Source organism: Fukomys damarensis, unplaced genomic scaffold, assembly GCF_012274545.1.
Source record: "Fukomys damarensis isolate Sample0158 unplaced genomic scaffold, DMR_v1.0_HiC HiC_scaffold_19, whole genome shotgun sequence".
Lineage (NCBI taxonomy): Eukaryota > Metazoa > Chordata > Mammalia > Rodentia > Bathyergidae > Fukomys > Fukomys damarensis.
The window spans coordinates 19,224,119-19,239,203 of NW_022900931.1; positions in this window are offsets into that span (position 1 = coordinate 19,224,119).

The window sequence follows — 15,085 nt, forward strand, 5'->3', positions numbered from 1 at the left end:
TTCCCAATACCTATCTATCCTCCATGTTGCTCGTTATTTACCCTTTGGATTCTCACACAAGTGAAACAATGCAATATTTAAACTTGTGTGTCTGATTTATTTCATTTAAGATTATGGTCCCGAGATGCATTCGTTTACCTAAAAATGTCTTAAGTCTATCCTTTATGGCAGAGTGGTACTCCATTGTACATAAATATCACATTTTCTTTATCTATTTAACTGTTGATGGGCGTATGGGCTGTTTCCAAGATTTAGTGATTAAAATTGTGCTGCTATAAACTTGGGTATGCATATATGACCTGTGGTGTGATGCTTTTAACTCCTTTTTTTTTATTCCAGTACCAGGAATCAAACTCAGGATTTTGTACTTGCCAGACAGATGTAGCATTGCTGAGCTAAATCCTGGGTACTTTCACTCTTTCAGAAAGATACCTAGGAGGGGACTGGCTGGATCTAATGGAATCTCCTGTTTTAGTTTTTCAGGAATCTCCCTACGAATTTCCATAGACTCCCAACAGTCCCAACAGCATTCGAGGATTCCTTTCTCCTCACAGCCTCACCAACATTTATTATTGGTTGTTTTCTTGTAATGGCCATTCTCTCTGGAGTGAGGTGTAATTTCAGTGTTATTTGAACTTGCATTTCTTGAATGGCCTGTGATATTGAACATTTTTCATATGCTTACTGCTGTTTGTTCTTCTTCATCTAAGACATATCTATATATTTCAGATGCCCATGTTTAGATTGGGTCTTTAAATCTGGAGGGCCTGATTTTTTCAATTCTTTATTACTCTAGATATTAGTCCTTTGTTGAGGAGCAGCAGGTAAAATTTTTTTCCCATTCTGTGGGTTGTCTCTTTACTGTGTTGGTGGTTTATTTTAGTGTGCAAAAGTTTTTTAATTTTTGTGATCCCCAGTTGTTGATTCTTTGTAATACTGCCTATGCAATCTGGATTTTGTTCATGGCTTTTCCTATGCCTTCAAGAGTTATACGTATTCTATCTTCCAGTAGATCGAGTGTTTCTGTTTTGATAATTAGGTCTTTGATCCATTTTTATTTTAGTTTGGTGCATGGTGAGAAATATGGGTCTATGTCCAGTCTTTGGCATGTTTTTAAGCCAGTTTTCCTAGCACCATTTATTGAAGAAGTTTTTCCAGTGAAGGTGTTTTACCACTTTGTCAAAGACAAGGTAGCTGAGTGTGCTTGGAGTTGTTTCTGTGTTTTTAAAATTCTGTTCCATTGATCCTCACATCTGGTTGTTCATTGTTTTTTTTTTGTTTGTTTGTTTTTGTTTGTTTGTTTTTTGCCAGTACCATGCTATTTTGTCACGGTAGCTTTGTAGTATAACTTTGAATCAGAGAATCTGATTGTTGATTTGTGTTGCTCCCTGCCTTGCTCTTGTTTTCCAGAATTGCTTTTGTTGATCTAAGTGTCTTCTGGTTCCATATGAATATTAAGATTATCTTCTCTAGTTCTATGAGGAATACTATTAGTATTTTTCTTGGAGTTGCATAAATATCTATAAAAGTTTTTGAAATATGCTATTTTCACTATATTGGTTCTGCCTATCCAAGAAAAGAGGATCTTTCCTTTCCTGATCTCTTCTTCAGTCTCCTTTTTCAGAGTATTGTAGCTTTCATTGTAGAGGTATTTCATTGTTCTGGATGCTATTGTGAAAGATGTTGTTTCTCTAATTTCTCTGTCAGTGAAGTTGTCATTCCTGTACAGGAACACTTGATTTTTTAGTGTAGATTTTGTATTCTGCTACAAAATTGGTTATTCATTCTAGGAATCTTTTGGTGGAGTTTTGGGGGTCTTCTATGTAGAGTATGATATCATCAGCAAATAATGATAATTAAAATGTTTCCTTTCCTATTTATATTCCTTTTATTCCATTCTCTTATCTAAATGTTTTTGCTACCAAAACTATATTGAACAGGAGTGGTGATAAGTGGGCATTTTTGTCTTGTCCCTGATATTAGAGTGAAAGTTTTCAGTTTTGTCCATTTAGTATGGTATTGGCTGTTGGTTTGTCAGCTTTTTAACAGACTGAAACAAAGATCTTTTATTCCAATTTTCTTTAGGATTTTTATCATGAATGGGTGTTGGACTTTGTAAAATGCTTTTCCCACATCATTGAGATAATTATGTGATTTTTTTCTTCATTCTGTTAAATATGGTGTAGTATATTTATTGATTTGCATATGTGGAACCATCCCTGAATTCCTTGGATAAAGCCTACTTGATCATGGTGTATAATCTTTCTGTTGATTTGCTGCATTCTGTTTATCAGTATCTTACTGAGAATTTAAAGCAACTGGCCTGAAATTCTTTTTTGGTTGGGTCTTCTCTGATGTTGGTGTAAGGTTGATGCTTGCTTCCAGGAATGTCTTTGGGAGTATTAATTCCCTTCTGATTTCATTAAAGAGTTTAAGGAATAATGGCATTAGATCTTCTCTAAAGTTCTTGTAGAATTCAGCAGTGAATTCATCAGGGCATGGACTTTTCTTGGCTGGTAGTTTTCTTTTATTGCTTCTTCAATTTCATTGACTAATATTGGATTATTTAGAATTTTTATATCTTCTTGATTCAGCTTTGGTAATTTGCATGAATCTAGAAATGTAGCCATTTCTTCTGATTTTCCATTTTATTTGAATATAGTTTCTCATAGTAGGATTTCTGGAGGATCCATTGTGCTTTCATTCCTAATTGCATGGATTTGCATTTTTTTTTTAGTCTCAGTTGCATTAATGTCTGCTCTTTTCCTTCCTCATACAAGCTTTGTATTTAACCCTCTGTTCTTTTTCTGGAACCTGGAAGATGAACATTAGGTGATTTATTTGAACTCACTCTGTTTTCTGATGTGGGAATTCTCTGCTATAAATTTCTCTCATAGGTCTGCTTTCATTACATCCCACAAGCTCTAGTGTGTCCTACTGCCATTATTGTTTAATTGTAGAAAGTGTCCAATATCTTCTTAATTTCTTCTGCGACCCACTGGTTGTTTAAGAGGGTGCTATATAAATTCCACTTGTTATGTAGTTCTTGTGGTCTTTTTTGCTATTTATGTCTGATTTCATTGTGGCATGATCTGAAAATATGCATGGTATAATTTCAGTTCCTTTCCCTCTACTTAAGCATGTCCTATGACTTAGTATGTGGTCTATTTTGGAATAAGTCCTATGTGCTGCAGAGGAATGTGTATTCTGCTGTTATTGGGTGAAATGCTTTATCTATCTATATATCTACATAGATATATATGTGTATATATGTGTGTGTCTGTGTGTGTGTGTGTGTATACACACACACACAGACACACACCCCCTTTTGTAGTGTACAATTCAGATGTGGATGTAGCTCAGTGGTAGAGTGCTTGCCTCACATACATGAAAGTTTAGGTTCAGTTCCCAGCACTGTTCCCTCCCACTAAATAGGGTAGAATTCATTGGTTTGTTCGCATCTTCTCAGAGTTATAAAACTATCAGCGCTATCTAAATTCATAAAAATTTTACCAACCCAAGTAGAACCCCTGAACCCATTGGCAATCTGTTGCCATTGTTATGTCCTGCTAAACCCTGGTATATACTCACTAATCTATAATTTGTTCCTATAGATTTGCTTGTCCTGTATATTTCAAGTAAGTAACATCATCCAATATGTGCTTACTTGTGATTGATTTCTTTCACTAAGTATAATGTATAAGTATTTTGGGGCCAGCAATTTAGCACAGTGGTCCCAAAGCCAGCCTCAAGGTCCCGCATCCAATCCTCAGTACCAAAAAAAAAAAAAAAAAAAAAAGGAAAAGAAAAAATTTTACTTTCTTTAAAAATGCAATTGTGTGAATTTCTAAAATTTTGTTTATTTCTAATATTGTGTTTATCTGTTCATCAGCTGATGACCATTTATGTTATTTCCACATTGGGCCAATTCTGATTGAAGCTGCTATTAATATCCACGTACAAAATTCGGTGGGGACATATATTTTAACAATTTTGGTTATGTACCTAAGTGTTGAATTTCTGGGTCATATAGTTATTCTATAATTAATATTTGAGAAAATATCAAGTCATTTTCCGCAGTAGCTCCATTATTTATCTTTCCTTCAATATATAGGGCTTCCAATTTTGCACATTCTCTCAATAATGATTATTGGCTGTCTTTGTTATTTTAGCCATGAGAAGGGGTACAGAGGTTCATCTCACTCATCGTTGGCTTAATTTGTGCTTTACTGATTGTTAACAATGGTGAACATCTTTTAAATCTTGTTGGTAATTTTCTGAATCTTTTTTAGTGAAATCTCTAACAAGATCCACTTTCTATTTCCTATACTGGCTTGTCTTTTTATTGTTGAATTGTAAGTAAGGGTTATGTTTTCTGCACGCAAATTGCTTATCAAAATAAGATCTGAAAATATTTTTTCCCATTTGTGGGTTGTTTTTACTTTTCTGATGGAGTTTTTTGAAGTGCAAAAGTTTTTTTATTATTTTAATAAGCCCTAGTTATGTTTTCTTTTGTTTTGTTTTTCTTTTTTGTCACTTTGCGTTTGATCTCATAAATAGGAAACCACTGCCTTAATCCACCATGGTCAAAAAAATTTATTCATTTTTTCTTCTAAGAGTTTTATAGTTTTAGATCTTACTGTTAGATCTTTTATCTCTTTTCAGTTAATTTTCATGTATACCATGAGGTTGGGGGTCCACCTTCATTCTTTTGCATAGAGCCATCCAGTTGTTCCAACATCTTTTTACTTAAATAATAATATCCTTTCCATTTAATGGTCTGGGCATCTTGCAGAAATGTTACTCCAGAGTTGTTAATCATTCTTTGTTCTCTTGCATTCAGTTTGAGTGGTGCTTACTTCCCTGATTCCCAGATCCACATCTTGTGTTCTGCTCTGATCATTCTGATCTGTTATGAGGTAGGGGTACTTGAATTCTAAATTTCAGATACTATAATGTTCAGTTCTAGACTGTTCATTCAGTGATGTTCATAGGTACTAAAATGTGATAAAAACTCTCTACATTTTTATCTATTTTGTTCATCTTTCTTTTTTCTTGAACATAATCATCATAGTTATTTAAAAATCTGTATATGCTAATTTTAGTACATTAATTATTTGGTGTCTTTTTCTCTTGCTGATTCTATTGTTGTTGTTTTTGCTTTCTCCCTTTATATTTAATAATTTTCTATTCACTTTTAGAATATATAAAAAGTACATAGAAACAACTACATTGTTTCAGAGATATTTTCCTCTTTCTTTCTTTCTTTCTTTCTTTCTTTCTTTCTTTCTTTCTTTCTTTCTTTCTTTCTTAAACAAATAAGCTGAGCAGCTGATTACCTCAGTCAGGGATTCTGTTGGACTTAGCAGCATTTCAATTTGAGTAAGACTAACTCTGCCTTTGTTTTTCCCTTGTTTTAAGGGTATGGCTTTCTTGGGCTTTTGAGTTAGAGTCTGATGGTTCTTTGTCTCATTCAGTATAAAATACTTCCAGAAATACTCCCTAGCATTCCTCCCTTGCAACTTCAAAATCTGGCAAGTGTTTTGAGGAGGAAAAGGCCATGGTTGGATATGGGCCCTTTCCACACGGGACTTTGTTTCTGAAGCACAGAAGATAGTGCATTATTTTATGTCACACCCCTGATGATCAGTGGTCAGGCTGCTCACCCTCATATACTTTATAAAACGGTTCCAGTAGGAAGTGTGGGTTCAAGCACTCTCAAATAATCTTTGTGGTTTCTTTTCTTCAATTACGATTCTCACTTAATGAAACTAAACTTGAGAACTATTGTACTCTGTGACTCCACTACAGATTATACTTCATAGTAATGCACTAAGGCTTGGAAGATGACTGTAGTAGGGGAATTGTTTGATACGTCATATATTTCCCCATTTTTTAATATGGAACTCATTATTAGATGTTTGATGGTAGCACCCTACTAAACACATCTTGGGCAAACTGGTAGAGAACAATACTACCTGGACTGTGCAAATCTATCTATGGCTTAATAAGGCACTAGAGAATGTGTACACGTAGGTTTGTTTACCCAAGCTTCATCCAATTTAAAATGATTTACAAGGATACACATGCTTCACTATTACAGTGCAAAATGAAAGTGAAATGATGGAAGGAGAAAAAGAGGTGTTAGGAAAGTTAAGTCAGGAATGACGTTAAGTATATGCTAAAATGAATAGCACATATCTTTACGGGTGGATAACAAATTTCAGCCAAGATTCAGAAGTTTAGAGTAGAAAAAACTGAGGTAAACTCCCTCCAGAAAGTTGTTTTCGTTATCATTCTTTCTTAAGGTGCACAATTACTTCTATTTTCACACATTTTAATAGATTATTTACAAGGGAGACCTTATCAATATTCCTTTTATATAGGAGGACATTGAAACTTAAGAAAATAAATAATTTGACCAAAATGGAACAGCTATCAAATGGCGTTTCACTAATGGTTTTTGACACCAGATAATGTACCAGTCACATGACTACAAAAACCGCAAACTTTTAACATCCCTGAAGTAGATATCATGAGTCTATATTTTAATAAGTAAGTAAAGATCATGCAATTGGTTCCATCACAGCAGAGTGGTTATAATCATACATTCATCCTCAGTGGGATCAGTGATCAAATTAATGTCACCACTAGAGTTACTGATGCAAACAAACAAGGAAAAAGTGGTTTTCTTCAACCTAAAGTTCCCCCTGCAATGTTTCTAGCACCCTCTAGGATTTAGAAGAACAAGGGAAGATTTTTTTTTTTATATAAAATGGAATATTACTGCACCATAAAGAATGAGAAACTAGAGAGATTTATAGCTAAGTGGATGCACATTGAGGCTCTACTCTTAAGTGAAATTAATAAATCACACATGTATACTGAATAGTTTCTCTGGTGTGAAAAATTAAAAGTGTTAATAAGGATTAAAATGTATAATTGATATTGTGTAATGGGAAGAAAAGGTCTAAAAGAAGTGGAAGGGATATGGGAAAAGTAAAAAGGGAAAAGAAAAAATACGTGAAGAGGAAAAACACTGAAACAATGTTTTTGTAAACAGGGAAGGGTGGAGGGGCTGAAAGGAGGGCTGGGGAATGGGGAAAAATAAGAACCTGATAAGTCATGTATAGGTACAAGATCCCAATGATGAATGTAACTGTATTGTATACTTAAACTGTACCAATAAATTTAATAAAATTAAAAAATAGAAGAATAAGGGAGATAGTAGATAGGCATGTGATTTTGTTTTGCTTTCTTTCACTGTTCTTAAAATGTTAATAGAAATGAAAACATTAGGTAGACCATTGATGATATTTTGGCCCCCATCCTTACCTTCAGTTGATACTTTGATTTGACTCATCATAAAACTATTTGGGGGCTTTAGTGTCAATCTTTTCTCTCTTTCTTAAAAGAATCTCATTTAGCTGTGGAACAGCACGGGCAAATTCTAGCAAAGGACCCTCCAGTGTCCCAAGGAGCTGTCCAAAGTTGTATCTGAAGCCATTAAACCTTTGACCTACACTGCCTGGGCATGTGCCCAAATGAAAAACTAAAATTAAGAAATAAATCTCAATCCCATTGCTATATTCCTGCCCTAAACACTTTGTCTTGGTGAGTAATTTGGATATAGGAGAATTATATCTGTTCTTGGCAAATGCTCACTTACTTTTATTCACATGTCTTATAATGTCCTCTGCAAAGCTGAAGCTTAATATTCTTAATTATTTCAGGTGAGAACTTGATTTGTATAGGAATTTAAAACATTTATTGGTTGCATACTTGTGTTTCTTCTTCTACTAGCTGTCTTCATTTATGCAGAAAGGCAACTTGTACAAGTAATTAATTAAGCAAATAAAATTCTAATGCCAATGGGTAGCTCCCTGTACAGATCTCATTTTAGTAAAATTAAATAGAGAAATTGTGAGAACAAGATAAGGGGTTCTTAGGAAGCATACAGAATTGTTTTTTGAAGTGTACACATGTAAGACCTAACTTTATTATTGATTTATTTTACATATGAACATCCATCAATCATAAATTTACATATAGGCACACATATGATGATATAAGAATGTATACTACATGTATCTTTTTTGTTCTATTTTTAATTTGTTTTAAATTTTTGCTTACCCTGAGTTAGGTAAAGCTATCTCTCTTATTCTAATATCTAATATTGCCCCTTTATTTATATCCCAAACAGGCAGAGATAGCATCTTACAATTGAGTGTATACGTAGTTTCATTTAATTATACAATTATAATTATATTAAATGAATATATCCATACATGACTAAGCACAGGCACATATGTAAGATTTTATGTTTAAATTATTTTATAACATAGATGATCGTGTTATGGTCTAAATTATGTCCCCATCCAAAAAATACAGATATTGTAGCCCTAACCCCAATGTGATTACACCTGGAGATGAGGTTTTCAGGAGATAAGTAAGTTTAAATGATATCACAGGATGAGGTGAACCTAGAAGACTGTGATCTTACAGGAAACAGAGGTGAGTGATACCTTTGTATCTTTTTGCCATGCACATGAAGACAAAGTGAGAAGACACCCCTCAGGAAGCCAGGAAGTAAGCCTATGAAGGGTGATTGCACCTTGATAAGACTTCCATCCTCAAAAACTATGAGGAAATAAATTTCTATTTTTAATCTACTTAGTCTGTGATAATTTCTTGTGGCAGGTTGAGCAGACCAATTCAGACAGGAAGTATACTTCTGATGTTTTATTTACCTCCTTCAACAAAAGTTCTTGGAAATCCTTTCAAATAAAATGGAGTGGTCCTAATTTGTCCTTTTTAGTGACTATGAAATATCAAGAATCAATTTGCCATAATTTATTCAATCTACCCCTATTCATAATCGTTCCATTTGTATTCAGTTGTTTTTTAATTCTGACAACTCTGAACAATGTTGCAGTAATTATCCTTGTACCTATTTCCATACATGCTGGTGCTTTTTATCCCTTAGACTAAAGGTCCAAGAGATGAATTGCTAGATCAAAGCATATACCAGAGCAGGCTAGGCAATGTAACTCAGCCTCTGACACCTCCAGCGCTCCCTAGGTCACCATCCACGTCAGGTGGAAAGAAGGAGAGAGATGTGAGGTGAGATTACAGATGGTATTGCTTATGGGCATTAGCTGGAATTTGGTTAAATGAGGCCAGAAAATGTCCAGGAAGAAGAGAAAAATAGATTTTGGAAGCATCAGGCGTTCTCTATCAATGGAAGGAAGAGGTTACTGGATAAACCTTGCTAGTTCGCCTCCCCAAAAGCCTGTAATTCCATATTTCTTCACTGACTAGACGTGAGTGTTCTAAGTCTTTTTTAAAATTTCATTGAGTTTATTGGGACTTTTTAAGTATACAGTATAGTAACATTCATCACTGGGATCTTGTAACTTTAAATGATATTTCTTAATTGTTCTTTTTCCCCATATGCCTCCCCTCCCTTCACCCCCTCCACCCTTCCCTATTTACAAAGACTGTTTCCATTTTTTCCTGTTTTCACATTTTTTTCTTCTTCCTTATTTCCTTTCCCTTCCCCTTCCCATTTCCCCTTCAGCCATTTTCTTCCAAATTCACACTATCAATTATAACATTGGAACCCTATTGACACTTTTAGTTTTCACACCAGAGAAACTATTCAATATTTACGCATGTGTCTTATTTAGTTCACTTAAGAGTATGGCCTCAATATGCATCCATTTACCATAGATGACTCTATTTTCTCATTCTTATGGCAGAGTAGTACTCAGTTTTATAATAAAACCATGTCTCCTTTATCCAGTCTCCAGTTGATAGGCATTTGGGCTGTTTCCAAGTTTTAGCTATTACAAACCTTGCTGCTGTAAACATGCGTGCACACATAGCACTGTGGCATGATTCTTTTAATCCTTTTGGAAAGATAGCCAGCAGGGGAATACCTGGGTCAAGTGGGACCTCTAATCCTAGTTGTTTAAGGTATCTCCATATTGATTTTTCCCAATGGTTAGACCAGTTTGTACTCACAAAAACAACGAGGAAGGGTTTCTTTCTCCCCACAGCCCCACCAGCATTTGTTACTGGTTGATTTCTTGATAGCAGCCATTCTCTCTCTGGGGTAAGATGAAATCTGAGGGTTATTTTCATCTGCATCTCTCAAATGACTGGTGGCGTTGAACATTTTTTCATATATTTGTTTGCTGCTTTTACTTCGTTGTTTGAGAAGTATCTGTTCATTTCGGATGCCCACTTCTGAGTTGGGTCTTTATATTTGGGGGATCTGAGGGGTTTTTTTTTTAGTTATTTGTATATTCCACAAAGTAGACTTTTGTCTGAGGAACAGCTAGTAAAAAATTTGTTCCCACATTGTCTCCGTTGGTGGTTCCTCTTACAGTGCAGAAGTTTTTTAATAAGAAGAATTCCTACTTGTTGTTTGTGCTAGTTCACAGGCAATTGAGAATTTGTTCTTAAAGTCTTTTCCTACATCAGTGTCTTCAAGAGTTCTACCTAACTTATCTTCCAGCAAGGGTAGTGTTTTTATTTTAATATTAAGATCTTTAATCCACTTGGATTTTAGTTTAGTTCATGGTGAAAGATAAAGTTCTAGTTTAAATCGTTGGCAGGTTGAAATCCAGGTTTTCAAAGACAATTTATTGAAGAGGCCATCTTTCCTCCAGTGAGGATGGTTGGCTCCTGTTTCAAAGATGAGGTAACTGAGCACATCTGGAGTCGTTTCTGTATCCTCTTTGCCAGTAACATGCTGTTTTTATCACAGTGGCTTTGTAGTACAGTTTCAAGTTGGGGATTGTGATACCCCCTGCCATGTCTCTGTTGCCCATAATTGGTTTTGTTATTCTAGGTCTATTTTGGTTCCAAATGAATATTTGTACTGTTTTCTCTAGTTCTGTGAAACATGCTGTTGGGATTTCAATAGGGATTGCATTGAATCTGTATAGCAAGCAGTTTTGGAAGTATGGCCATTTTCACTACATTGATTCTTCCTATGCAGGAGCAAGGGATCTCTTTCTGTTTTCTTATATCCTCTTCAATCTCTGTTTTCAGAGTACTATAGTTTCAGTATAAAGGTCTGTTGCTTCCTTCATTAGATTGATTTCTAGATATTTCATTTTTTAAAATGTTATTGTGAAAGTAAATTTTTCCCTAATTTCTCTTTCAATGAGTCTGTTATTTGTGTACTTTTGAGTGTTGATCTTGTTTGAACACTCTACTGAATCTGTCCATTAAATCTAGAAGTCTTTTGGTGGAGGTTTTTGGGTCTCCTGTGTAGAGTATTGTATGATCAGCAAATAATGACAGTTTAACTTCCTCCTTTCCCATCATTACTGCTTTTATTTCTTCCATTTGTCTAATTGCTCTGGCTAATGTTTCCAGAACTATATTGAACAGCAGCAGTGACAGTGAACATCCTTGTCATGTTCCTGATGTTAGTGTGAAGGTTTTCAGTTTTCGATGGTTTAGAATGATATTGGCTGTGGGTTTTTCATAGATAGCCTTTATCAGGTTGAGATAAAGACCATCTATTCCAATTTTATGCAACATTTTTTTCAGGAATGAGTGTTGAATTTTGTCAAATGCTTTTTTTGCATCTATTCAGATGATCATATGGTTTTTGTCCTTGACTCTGTTAATATAGTGTATTACATTCATTGATTTTTGTATGTTGAGCCACCCTTGCATCCCTGGAATAAATCTGACTTTGTCAGTGTGTATGATCTTCTTGATGACCCTCTATATACTGTCTGCTAGTATCTTATTGAGGATTTTTGCATCTATGTTCATTAGGAAGATTGGCATGTAGGTTTTTTTTTTTTTTTTTTGGTTGGATCTTTCCCTGGTTTTGGAATCAAAGTAACACTTGCTTCCAGGAATGAATTTGGAAGTATCACTTCCCTTTCAATTTAATTGAAAAACTTAAAGAGTAGTGGTAGTAGTTCTTCGCTAAATATTTTATAGAATTCAGCAGTGAAGCCATCAGGACCTAAGCTTTTCTTTGTTGGTGTTTATTTGTTTGTTTGTTTATTTTGATACAGTGTCTCACTATGTAGTTGAGATTGACCTGTTACTTCACTACATAGCCCAGGCTGGTCTCAAATTCACAGCGATCCTCCTGCCTCAGCCTCCATAGTGCTGAGATTACAGGCATGCGCCACCATGCCCAGCATTTGTTGGTATAATTTTAATTACATTTTCAATTTCACTGATTGTGATTGGTGTATTTAGAATTTTTCTTATCTTCTTCATTCAACTTTGGTAATTCATATTAATCTAGAAATCTGTCCATTTCTTCTTTGTTTTTCCATTATGTTAGAGTGCAGGTCCTCAAAGTAGGTATTGATCCTCTGGATTTCTGCTGGATCTGTTGTGACTTCACCTTTTTCATTCCTAATTGCATGGATCTGAGCCTTTTCTTTCCTTTTTTTTTTTTGACAAGGTGGGCTAACACATTATCAATCTTATTTATCCTTTCAAAGAAACAACTCTTTGATTTATTGATTTTTTGTATCATTCTCTTAGTTTTCATTGTATTGATTTCTGCTCTGATCTTTATAATTTCCTCCCTTCTATGGCCTTTGGGTTTGTTTTGCTCTTCTTTTTCTAGACATTTAAGATTCACCATTAGGTTGATTTTTGTTTTGTTTTGTTTAGCTTGCTCTGTTTTCCTAGTGTGGGCATTCACTACTATGAATTTCCCTCGTAGAACTGCTTTCATTGCATCCCATAGATTCCTCTATGTTGTACTGGCATTATCATTAAATTGTAAAACCTGTCTAATTTCTTCTTTGATTTCCTCTGTGACCCACTGGTTGTTCAGGAGAGTGTTATTCAATGTCCATGTGTTTGTGACATTTTTGTGGTTTCTTATGTTATTGATCTCCAGTTTAATTGCACTATGGTCCGATAATATACATGGGATAACTTTAATTCCTTTGCATTTATTTAAATATGTTATATGAGGCAGCATGTGGTCTATTTTGGAGAATGACACATGTGCAGCCGAAAAAAAATGTGTATTCTGATTTGTGGGTGGAACACTCTGTAGATGTCTATTAATTTCATTTGTTCAAAAGCTTGGTTCAGTTCTAGTGTTTTCTATCTAAAAGACCTGTCTATTTGTGATGGTGGGGTATTTAGGTCCCCTACTATGATTGTATTAGTGCTTATTTGGTTTTTCATGTCCCTTAATATTTTTTTTGTATAGTTGGGGTCATTAGTAGTTGGTGAATATATATTTTTAAGTGTCATCTTTTCCTCTTGGACTATTCCCTTTACAAGGATGTAGTGACCTTCTTTGTCTCCCTTAATTAGTTTTGATTCTCTCAATTAGTTTTGGTTTGAAATCTACTTTGTCTGCAAATAAGATAGCTACCCCTGCATTTTACTGGGTTCCTGTCTCATGGAAAACTGTTTTCCATCCTTTTATTTTCAGACTATGAGTTTTCTTTTGAACTAGTTGCATTTCTTGTCTACAGCATGTTTTTGGATTTTGTTTCTTAATCTGTTCTGCTAGTCTGTTTCTTTTGATTAGTGAATTGAGGCCATTAACATTGATGGTTAAAACTGATACGTATTGATTTATTCTCCTGTTATTGTCCTGTTGTTGGCTCCTTTTAATTTTTTCCCTCTTCCTTTAGTTTCTTGCCTGGCCTAATGGATTTGCTCTGTTGGGCTTTAGGGTGCTGTGACCTTCACTGTCTTTTTTAAAATATTGTTTAGAATTGGAGTGCTGGTTTGGTATTCATGAAATTTCTCAGATGTTTGATGTCATGGAAGTATCTTATTTCCCCATCCATTTTGAAAGAGAGTTTTGCAGGATACATCAGTCTAGATTGGAGGTTGTTTTCTTTTAGTGCTTGAAATACCTGACTCCAGGCTCTCCTTGACTTGAGGGTTTGTGTTGGAAAGACTGCTATGATTCTGATGGGCTTTCCTTTGCATGTGATTTGTCTATTTTCTCTAATTGCTTGTAGTATTGTTTTCTTCTGTTGGCTTTCTGGGATCTTTGTTATATGTCTAGGTGTAGATGTTTTCCTCATCATGGCTCGTTGCAGTCCTATTAGCCTCACTTATCTATATGTCAAATTCTTTTGCTCTAGTTGGAAAGTTTTGTTACTTATTCTGCGAACAGAATGTTAATGCCACTTGTACTTTCTCCTGCTGTTTCACTGACTCCTATCAGTCTTATTCTTCTTTTTGTCATCTAGGAGCTGTTGGATTGATTTCTCATGGTCCTTTACTGTTTTTAAGAGATCCCTCTTTCCATGGTCTCTGCCATTTTGTCTTCTATATCTGATATCCTATCTTCAGATTGGGTTCATCTGTTGGGTATACTTTCAATATAGTTTTTTTTTTTTTTTTAATCTCCTGGATATCTATCTGAATCTGTTTCATGGATTCCATTTCTTTCCTATACTGGGCATTCATGGCTTTAATCGTGGTTTTGAACTCATGTTTTTTTTTTTTTTATCTATTTCTGTTCTAGAGTCTCTAATCATGTATTTATTTGTTATTTTTGAAATTATTTCTGTTTTAAATTTTTCTAGAACCTCATTGATCTGTTTTGTTACTTCGTGTGCTGAATTCAGGGTGTCCTGGTGGTTGATTGTCAGATTTTTCCACTTCACTTTCCCAAGAATTGGCCCTTGGTGAGCTGGAAGTCTATAATTGCACCTTGCTTAAGTGTCTTCTCATTTTTATTTTTGTTGTTGTTACTGTCCTTGGTTTAATTCCTGGGTTAATACATTGATCTTTCAGATATAGCTGGTCTTTAGGTTTTGAGTCTCTAATGATTCAGATACACTCTCATTTTCATGAAACCATGAAGGACAACTGAGTAGGTCAATCAATACACCTAAGCCCAAGTGATACAATCAGCAACACAATAACATAAAGCACAGTTTAGAAATTGATAATTTATGGTAGTTATGACTCTATATGAATTAAATAAAAATTGAGCACCAGCCCAAAATATGTTTTTAGTGGATAAACTCCACAAAATAACAACTTTATACTTCACAGTGGGGACTTAGAAGGGGTTGGGAAGAGAGGGATATATATATATATATAT